Genomic DNA, 11,093 nt, shown 5'->3' on the forward strand with positions numbered 1-11,093 from the left:
TCAAATCCATTGCTGGAATTGAGAAGACAACCCAGATGATCACAACTAGCATGAGAGAAGCTTTTGAAGAAAGCTGTCCACTCAAGATGCCAAAGAAGGGTAAAACACCATGGTGGAACTCGGATTTGGCAAAACAGAGGAGAACGACAAGGATGCTCCTTAATCGTGCTCTGAAGGGCGAATCAAGCACTAGCTGGAATCGCTATAAAGAGGCACAGAAGGCTCTAAAGAAGAGCATAAGATCGGCAAAACGATCATCTTGGAGACGCTTTTGCGAAGAGACTAACTCTCTTGAGGCAACCTCAAAGCTGAAGCGGATTCTGGTCAAAGAACGTAGCCAGAAACTGGGTTACTTACGTTTACAGAATGGGAAGTACACAGAAAGCGATGAAGAAACGGCAAATCATTTGCTTCAAGTACACTTCCCAGGCAGCATCCAAAATCTAATCTCGGGGCCAACAGGTGCATACAGCCCTCAACCGAGAGATTGGAATCTGGCATGCAAAGTATTATAGTATCACTGGAGCGAGTGAAATGGGCATTTAACTCGTTCCACAGATATAAGTCTGCAGGTCCGGATGGCATCATTCCTGCGCTAGTAATAGAAGGAATGGATGCCCTGGGTCGACACATTCGGAATATATATCGGGCATGCCTAGCACACGCTTATATTCCAATTATATGGCGGGATGTGAAGGTGTTGTTCATTCCCAAACCAGGAAAACCCACCTACACAGACGCAAAAAGCTTTCGACCGATCAGCCTAACGTCCTTTCTGCTAAAAGGACTAGAAAGATTAGTAGATCGGTTCATAAGGGATACACACATTCCTAAATGGCCACTTCACCATAGGCAACACGCCTACCAGAAAGACAAATCCACGGAGACAGCACTCCATGAACTTACGGCAAAAATTGAAAAGGTGATGTCCGATAAAGAATACGCTTTAGGCGCATTCATGGACATCGAAGGTGCCTTCAATTATGCCTCATTTGCGGCAATTTGTGATGCGGCAAGACAGCATGGAATCGAACCGCTGCTAATCAGTTGGATCCTTCACATGCTAGAGTGGAGAAAAATCCACATATCGGTCGGCCAGAAGTCTATTGAAGCAGGATGTCTCAGGGGCTGCCCACAGGGAGGGGTTCTCTCTCCACTGTTATGGCTCTTGGTGATGGATACCCTGCTGTGGCTCCTGGAGGACAAAAAAGTCTTCGCGCAAGCATTTGCGGACGACCTAGCCGTAATAATTACCGGCAAGTTTGCGGACACAGTATGTGACTGCTTGAATGCATCTCTGCATGTAATCCACAGCTGGTGCCTCCGCAATGGACTCACGGTGAACGCTAGAAAGACTGGACTAGTTATGTTCACTAAGAACGTCAGGTGGGGCAGCTATACGCTACCCACCTTAGCAGGGGCGGAAATCCAGCTGGCACAAACAGTCAAGTACTTAGGAGTACATTTCGACTCCAAGTTAACGTGGAAGCATCATATCCAGGAACAATACCAGAAATCCTGCAGATTGCTCTGGTGCTGTAGGAATGCGATAAGTAAGACCTGGGGACTTTCACCTAAACGGATATATTGGATGTATACATCCATAATAAAACCCATTTTGATGTATGCATGCATCGTCTGGTGGCCAAGACTGAACTTTGCTGCTAACGCAGATTCAGAGACTTGGTTGCCTAAGTATTACTGGAGCAATGAGTACTACGCCGACTGCGGCACTTGAAGCCATCCTAAATTTACCCCCCACCCACTTGGAGGTGAAACGGAAAGCAGCCAACGACGCATATAGGCTCGATACCATTGGGGCGTGGAAAGGCGGCCAATCCAACGGGCATGCGTCTATATGGAAATTCCTTGAAAAACATCCGGTAGCCCTGATGCCGACCGATCATATGGTTTCCAGATTTGTCTTTGAAAAGACATACACTGTCGTAATCACCGAAAGAGAAGAATGGTCGACAAGTGGCCATGAGTCTTTTCAGATTACAGACCTAATAATCTTCACCGACGGGTCAGTCACGGAGGATGGATGGGGTCCAGGCATGTTCTCGGAGAATCCGATTATAGAACTGGCCCGACCCCTCGGAAAAATGACGACCATATTCCAGGCGGAGATATATGCCATTTCATTGGCAGCAGAAGAATGTCTGCGACAAAAATGGAGGGGTCGCACCATTCGAATCTGTTCCGACAGTCGGGCGGCATTATCAGCACTAGATGGCAACAACATATCAAGCCAGTTGGTGTGGAGTTGTCATCGGGTGCTGCTGAAACTTGGCCGACTGAACGAAACATTCCTGATGTGGGTGCCGGGGCACTCTAACATCGCCGGTAATGAGGGGGCTGATAGACTGGCTCGCCGAGGGTCTGGATCCACAATGGTGGGCCCAGAACCAGCTCTTGGAATCCGACCATCTACTGTCAAGTTTACTCTGAAAGGTGAAATTGCAAGGATTCACGCAACCGAGTGGAGAAATTTGGACTCTTGCCGGCAAGCGAAAATCCTTGTGAAGGAGCCTAGGGCCACTAGAGCGGCATTTTTGTTGTCCCTTAAGAAGTGGGATATGAAAACACTAGTAGGGCTTTTGACGGGACACTGCCCCTTAAACTACCATATGGAAAAGATTGGGGTAGTGGTTTCGGCTGTGTGCAGCCAATGTGAGGAGGAGGAGGAAACTGCCCTGCACTTTTTATGCAGCTGCCCGGCATCCTCAGATCTCAGACGAAGACACCTTGGCAAGGTTTTCTTCAATGAAGAATCTGCACACTCTCTGCCTCTTGAGAATGTTCTCAGATTCGCTAAAGCCTGCGAACACCGTAGGCAGGAAGCCATTGAATAGGCAACTTACGGGGATAGTACAATGGGCCTAATAATGGCCTGAGTGCTCGGAGCTGCGGCTCCCCCCATTTAACTAAACTAACTAACTAACTACTAATGAACAGAAAATTTGAAACGAATTATTACTTCGCAAAGTAGTTTTCAAAAAAAAAAACAAGTCGGGAAACCGGAAGCTGGACGCTTCAAGTACGAAAGGTCTTGTGTATTTCTTAGCACGTAGCACATAATATATCCATATATTATTTGAGAGTATCCACTTTTGGGTGATATTGACATTCATAGTCTACAATTTTCAAAGAAGCAACAACTTTGACGTATTATAACTTTGTTAGTAATAGTGCGATTTCCACCAAACTTAAGATCATACTCTATATTACAGTCTACATAACTGCAAAATTTCGTGGTGCTGGGATAAAGTTAAGGGGGGTTTGCAGCCAATTACAAAAAATTCTCGTAATATACTATGGCGCAGCAGGATTCGCGGCATTCGAAATTTATTTCGAATGTTGCGGATACGACGGATAGATGGCGCACGCCTTTAGAACTCGTCACGGGAGTGGAGAGCTAGCGGTGAGAGTGTGCCGTTGGTTGGGGTCAGAAAGAACGACATGGAGACGGATCGGTCTCTTCTGCCCCCAACCTTGCGATAGACGGTTGTTCATGCGGCGCAGCGACTCATAATTTCTTTAAAACTCTTCAGTTCCAATTATCGTGAAATAGCGACTCATAATTTCTTTAAAACTCTTCAGTTCCAATTATTGTGAAATAGCGACTCATAATTTATTTAAACTCTTTCGTTCCAATTAGTGGATTTTTTTCGTACGTTGCCTAGCGGTGGAGTTTGTTCGTAGAGAGTATCGATATGTATAAATCATTCTGATCAAGCATTTACGGTCATTTTTAAGGTTTTGTGTGAAACAAAACCTTATTAGAATCGATTCGATGTCTGTCTGTCCGTCTGTCTGTCTGTCTGTCTGTCTGTCTGTCTGTCTGTCTGTCCGTCTGTCTGTCTGTCTGTCTGTCTGTCTGTCACAGCCGATTTATTCGGAAACGGCTGAACCGATTGTCACGAAAATTGGTAGGAGTATGTGATCTGCTGTTCCCTTTACATACAGCAACTGACGCCATTTTGCGTTAAGCTTAAGGGGGGACTCCCCATACATGTAAAAGGGGGGTGCAAAATTTTTTTTCATAAAATGTGGCCATGTTGGGTATCAAATGAAAGGTCTCAATTAGTACTTTTCGAAACTGATCCAATATTTGATATTGGGTGAAACATAGGGGAGTGAGGGCTCAAAATATGACCCCCAGAAAGTGTAACAGGTCTCGTTCTCAGAACCTATCCAACCGAAAAATCTGAAAAACATACCAGTAGTGCATCTCTATGAAATCTAGGCCTCAAAATATATCCGGTTCCGATATCTGTACAAATAAAGTTAATAATAGTATATTTCCACATTTTAGAAATTTACCCGGCACCCCCGTTATGTTCATCCCAGAAGTACAAAATTTGGCTTGCATATAATGAAGAACATAATGCACAATTTGGTCAAGTTTGAAGAAAATCCTACTATTATTAACAAAGTTATAGAGGGTAAAACTTTACAATTTTTTGTGAATTTCGTGCACTCTACAACCTGCACGACGTCATCATCACATATCAATTCATCCATACCACAACGAAGTAAGTTCGTATAAATTGGGTGGAAAAGAATTATTTTGTTTTAGTTCTTTAATCATTTGGATATGAATATCAATTATTCCAACGAGACATGTGTGTATGTAGGTATATAATATATGCGTGCTAATGAAGTTTGCGGTTGGAACCTAATTCAGATAGATATAAGAAGTAAATCGCAAATATGGGTACGATCAATTTATATACGTGCCCTATATGTGTACAGTATTCAAAAATAGGCAGTTTGTTTGTTTAGGGTGAGCGTAACATCTACGGCTGTAATATGTACGTATGTCTTGTAGTTTTGTAGCTGTATACGGGTAGAAAAATGTGCGTTGAAATTTCTTAGATAAGATGAACACAAAACCTTTATACCCGAAGCACGAGCTTCCGGTATTCCGACTTGTTTATTCATTGTTTTGGGAATTCTGCGCTCGATGCGAAAGTGGAATTGTTACAGTGAGGTGAAACAAAACATCTTGAAATTTGATTTTTGTATGAGCTGCCGAACGGCCAGCGAACGAATTCTAATTGATGATATTCCTTTTCCATAATAACGTTCGAGCTTAACGAGCCAGGTCGCTAGGACTAGCTGCGGAGCGAAGAATAACTAAAATACTATTATTAACTTTATATGAAGAGATATCAGTATGGAGGGTATTTCGGAGCCCAAGCACCCTATAGGGGCAGCCTCCCGATTTTTTTCAGATTTTTCGGTTAGGTAGTTTCTGAGAATGGCCTCCTTAAAGGAATGATCACTTTCAACTCCCCGCACTCCCCACCTTTCCAACAAATGTCAAAACTAAGACCGGCTTCGAAAAGTGACTATATTTGATGAAAAAAAATGTTACACCCCCCTTCTGCATGTGTGGGGAGCCCCCCTCTTAAATTCGTCGTAAAAGGATGTAACTCACTGTATGTGTGAGAGTTCACAGTTCCCACCTTCCTACTAAATTTGGTGTCAATTGCTATAACCGTCTCCGAAAAAAATGCGTGTGACGGACAGACAGATAGACAGTAAACCGATTTAATACGGTTTTGTGTTTACACAAAACCTTAAAAAGAATTTTGAAAGGAACCATTCATAACCGTAATTGATAAGTATCTCGAGAAGATTTTTGTAAGCTTGTTAAAATTATTGTGTATAATTCCAAATGAAAAAAACATGTAATCCGTCATGTAATCCATAAGAAATAATTTTGAAATATTAGGAAATAAGTGCGAAGTCCACACGTCTTGCAATCCGTCATGTAATCCATAAGAAATAATTTTGTAATATTAAGAAATAAGTTGAAAGACCACACGACTTACTCATCTGGCACAAGCAGATTCTTACCAAGGGTTCTACAACTAAGAGTAGCAGTTCAACAGTAGTTTCTATAACCGGAATAAAAATCCTACGACTCAGCAGGAAGTTTTCTCGGGTGGGACAATGTTTGAGCGATTTCCCACAAGCTATCGACCCTAAGTCCGCGTAAACATCGTCAGAAATCACCGGCAGTGATTGCTGCAAGGTCAGCGTACGTCACAGAATGCCCCTTATTATAATCAATTCGTTGTCTGTCTGTCTGTGCGTCACACGCACTTTTCTCCAAAACGGCTAAACGGATCCGAACGAAATTTGGTGGACAGATGGGAACTATAAAATCGTATGCATACAGTGAGTGACATACATTTAGTTGGAGTTTAAAGGAAGGCGGATGTAGTCGTGTGAGGTATCAAATGAAAGGTCTCGATTAGTACTTTGCGAAACGGATTTCGGTGTGACTTGAAAATTGTCCGAGTAAGGAATAAAAATGTACGCACTTAAAGTGAGACAGGACTCATTTTCGGTAACTACCCAACCCAAAAACCCGAAAAAAAATTAGGAAACTGCACTTAGCTGAAATCTAGGCCCCAAAATATGTCCCATTCCGATATCTGCCCAAATAAACTTACCAATAGTAGAATTCCAAGTTCTAGAAATTTACTGAAAAACCCCTTTAAATTCATTCTAGGATTACAAACCTGGGCAGGTTACTGCCATTGACAGAACTGAGCGATTTAAATATCTCGAGTCAACGCTATCAGCCAATGGAGAACTGTGTTATGCTCCTCACATAGGGAAACACAAAATCCTTTATACCTGAAGCGTCAAGCTTCCAGTTTCCCAACTTGTTGTTATTTAATATGCTTTGTTTCTGCTTAATGACATTTCTACGTGAAATGCATGGTTTTCGAGTTATTTGCGAAAAACCGTTGAAAAGCATGCATTTTTTCGATGAAAGAAAACGACATGCTTGAACATAAAGAAGTCGAAAATTACTACTTGTATGAACAATTTTCAATAAGCGTTTTTTGCTTAGAATGTGGTTATTTCGAAAAAAAATGTCCACCCCGGAGGAGGGAGGGGGAGTGTCACGCCTTCGCGTTCTAAAGGTTAACACTTACTTTAATTTTTTTCTAGATTTTTCAATCAAAGGGTTTTCACTAATTATGATTTACAAATCAGTTTATTAAAGATTACAATCAATTTATTCTATTAATTTTTTCACGAACAATCACTTTTGATTTAAAAGTTGACCGACTGCGCTAGTTGTGTCGTGGCCTTGGGTGGTAAAAAAAAAATTAATTGTCCAAGTTTCTTTAAATCACACAAGAAAAACAACAGTACTTTCTACTATATGAAATTTATTATTAAAAACGTTTAAAGAAAACACGGACAGAGTTTCGGCTCAAACTATCGAGAACGGACTGCGAGAAACCACATACCAGTCGCTAATTTTTTCAAAATACTGACTTACTATATGCAATTTTCTCATATAGTGGAATTTTTGGGAAGGGTCAAGTTGCAAACTGGTTACTCAGCTGCATGTGGAAAGTGTTGCATTGCATTTACAAATATCTCTTTGTATCTAGACTGATATGTCATTTGCGCGAAGCCAGTTGGGTGGTGACAAAGTCGGCACAGAGCTGCTACAGTTTTTGTGGCTTTAGAGGCTCCCGGAGGGCATACAGGCCATCTTGGGATGTGCGAATTCGGCTTGACGAAGTGTCTCGCCGAAACTCAAGTTAGGTGGCTCAACTGCAGTAGATGGTGGCAGCATTAACAGCCACCCTCTCTGAGCTGGCAGAGGCCGCCGGTGCCTTGCGTTCCGAAAACAGAACTAGATCAAGATCCACCACTTGATGACCGCCATGAGCGATCGAGTAGTAGATCGTAGCGACCTTCGGCAAGTACCAGGGCATGGTGGTACCATCGTAGGTTCGCTGAAAACAAAGAAATGTACCAGTCCCTACAATCACGCACTGAAGAAACCAGACTTTCCAGGAGATCTAACGACTGCTACCCGAAATGCACGACCACGTTGCCTCACAATCTGCGATCCCTTAAGCCGGCGCAACTACCTGGTCGATATAGCCGCTGAAGTTTCGTTTTTTCCCGTAATAATTTAATACCGTAATCGTTAAAACTCAAGGCAGCAAATTCTTCGTCGATCCGCACGTATGTCTACAGGCAGGTGGACTTGAGTTTAGGACTCCGACGAACATTTTCTTAGCACTTTATTATCACGGACATGCTTAGGCGGGGATTTCCTGTGCCACTATTGACCTCACAACTTCCCTTAGCTCATCAGGAAAAATCTCTTCCTGCTCACCCTGCACTCTTTCCATCGTTCTTGAAGACGTTGTCGGCACACATATTCATGCACTTCTTCAGAAATACCGCAAAATTACCGACCCTAGTCTCTCTGAGCCCGTTAAGAATGATTTTCAACACCACCACCACATCAACACTACTAGCTCCCCGATCTTTTCTAAGGTGCATCCAACCAACCATCCGCAGAGACTTGCAGTTACGCAGAAAGAGTTCGAAGAACTTCTTAAGCAGAGTATTCGCAGCCCTCAGACAGTAGTTGGTCTTCGCCACTTCACATGGTCCCTAAATCCAATGGCGAAAGGAGACCTTGTGGCGACTAGAGGCCTCTAAATGCTCAGACGATTCCAGACCGATACCCATTCCATTCATCCACGATTTTGCACACTCTATCGTAAACAGCCGCATTTTCTCATCCTTGGACTTAGTTAAGGCATACCATCAGAACCCAGGAGCTCTCCCGAAGACATTACGAATGACAATACGCACACCTTTTGGACTTTTCGAATTAACTAGGGTGACTACACTGTGTAACGCGGCGCAAACCTTTCAGAGATTCATCCATTCCATGCTGCGGAACCTTCACTTCTATTTCGTATATTTGAATGATGTTCTGGTCACGGTTCCGAAATTTACAGCACCTGGAGTGCATTTTTCAATGTCTTCTTCAGTCCTGTCTAGTACTTAACGTTGAGAGGTGCAAATTCCTTCACTCGCAGGTGAGATTCTTCGGCCACCTGATTACCCCTGAACCGGGCCCAGTCAAGGTGGAAGCGATTTCGAGCTTGCCGCTTTAAAAAGCTGTTAAGGATCTGAGAAGGTTTTTGGGCATGGTAAATTTTATCGTCGTTTCTTACCCAAGGCCGCCCACAATCAATCGGTCCTTAGCGCTTTCTTGTCTAGGCCAAAAACCAAAGACTCCTATCTGATTGTGTGGTTTCCAAAGGTTGTTCAGGCGTTGGAGACCACCAAGCAACATCTAGTGGATGCTACACTTCTGGCATTCCTTCAGCAAAATGCACTCCTAGTCGATACCTGAGAGATTGCCGTATGTTGTGTAAATCAAAGCTCGCAGCCGTTGGGCTTCTTCTCCCAACAGCTGAATCCCGCTCAACGGAATTACAGCACCAATAATTGTGAGTTATTAACGGCATACCTCGCAATTAAACACATCCGGTATTCTCTGGAAGGCAGGCCATTCACATTGTTCGTGGACCATAAGTCATTCACTTTTGCTTTGAACCAAAAGCCCGACAAAGCGTCCCCTCGCCAACTTCGGCATTTCACTTCACTTCCGACATTCAACACGTATCTGGAAAAAATGATTTGATTGCTGACGCGTTGTCAGGTGTTGTAGAGAGCAAGGTTCCCGTCACCGTCGTCTATTCATTCTAAGACCAGACAATGCATCGCATGCCAGAAGCGTAAGGCTACAAAGCATGTTAGGAAAGAAGTAGGAGTGTTCGCTCGGTCCACCAAGCGTTTCCACACAATCCACCTCGACATCGTTGGCCCTTTGCGGGATTCGTACGGTTTCAGGTGTTTCTTCACAATCATCGATAAGTTCACGCGGTGGCCTGAGGTAATACATCTGACAGATATTATCGCACAATCTTGTGGTGAGCCCCTCTGTCGAGAATAGATTCCAGGCTTTGATGTGCTGGTAATTATAATCCGACCAGGGAATGCAGTTTGAGTCCTCCCTTCCCTCAGATTTAGGCAAACTTCTCGGCTTTAGACGCCACTGAATAACCACCCGCAGCCCAATCGGATGCTCGAAAGGTAGCACAGCACGCAGGTTTTGCCAATCATTCTACTTGGACTCCGGACAGCTAATTGGGAAGAATCTGTTGCAAGTCCCGCGGAGCTGGTATACGGGGAGAACAGTAGACTCCCCAGCGACCCTGTTTTCGACATAAAGTCGGGACTCAACGCTCCCAGTCTGTTGCGTTTGCTCAAGTACGCAATTCCAAAGGTGAAGCCACCACCAACCACGCGAAACCCGTCGATAACTTGCTGGGCATCTCGATTCCTGCATGACCTAATTAGGACGAAAGCCCCGCGGAAGCCGCTGCAGCCACCTTATGAGGGCCCCTTCGAAGTCATCGGGAGAGGCCGGCATAGCCTCAACGTCGGAGCACGGTGAAACGGGTCCCATTGGCTTGACTAAAGCCCTTCGTCCAGCACAACCAGGAGGAGGGGCGCGCGATGAATCTGTTTTGACTTGCGGCAGCCGAGTTGAACAATAAGAGAGAAGCACTCCTCCCTGATAATTCTATATTAAAAATTGTAAATATTTTGATCAAGGAATAAAAATATTTAGTAATTGCTATAACCATTTCAAATTGTCTTAAAAAAAGCTTGGATCACTGAACTCGGATAATTCTTTGATCCAACATCTTTGGGTTTATTACACGTGGAAACGATGATCGATGCATTGGAAGGCTGGGAGAGACTTGTGCTGGCCACTGAACCATCTGTAATTCTTACTTTTTCTAATATCTTTTCACTGATCGAAGACTTACAGTTGTATCTAGCTTATCCGAAGAGCAGAGTAGAGAAAATGAAGTTGAAAAGGAAGAACCAACGGCCGAGAAACTAAAGATGCCCAAAAGAAAGGAAATCATAAAAGCATTGGAAATTTTACAGAGGTTTGCACTCTATCGAAAAATTAGATTTCGAAATTAAAAGGCGAATGTGGCCAGTGTGGTATCAAGTGGATGCAAACTTAGTATACCCCCCCCCCCTCCTTTGCACCGATCATGGAAAAATTGCGAATGGTGTCTCCATGGATGGACATATCATTCTCGCTAATGAAAACTCACTTGCAAACATTGTTCTGAATATCGAAATCCATGGGAAACGACTAAAAGACGGACCGAAACAAGGTTTCGATTGAAAGGGAGGATTTAATAATTGAAGCA

This window comes from Hermetia illucens, chromosome 1, assembly GCF_905115235.1.
Source record: "Hermetia illucens chromosome 1, iHerIll2.2.curated.20191125, whole genome shotgun sequence".
Classification (NCBI taxonomy): domain Eukaryota; kingdom Metazoa; phylum Arthropoda; class Insecta; order Diptera; family Stratiomyidae; genus Hermetia; species Hermetia illucens.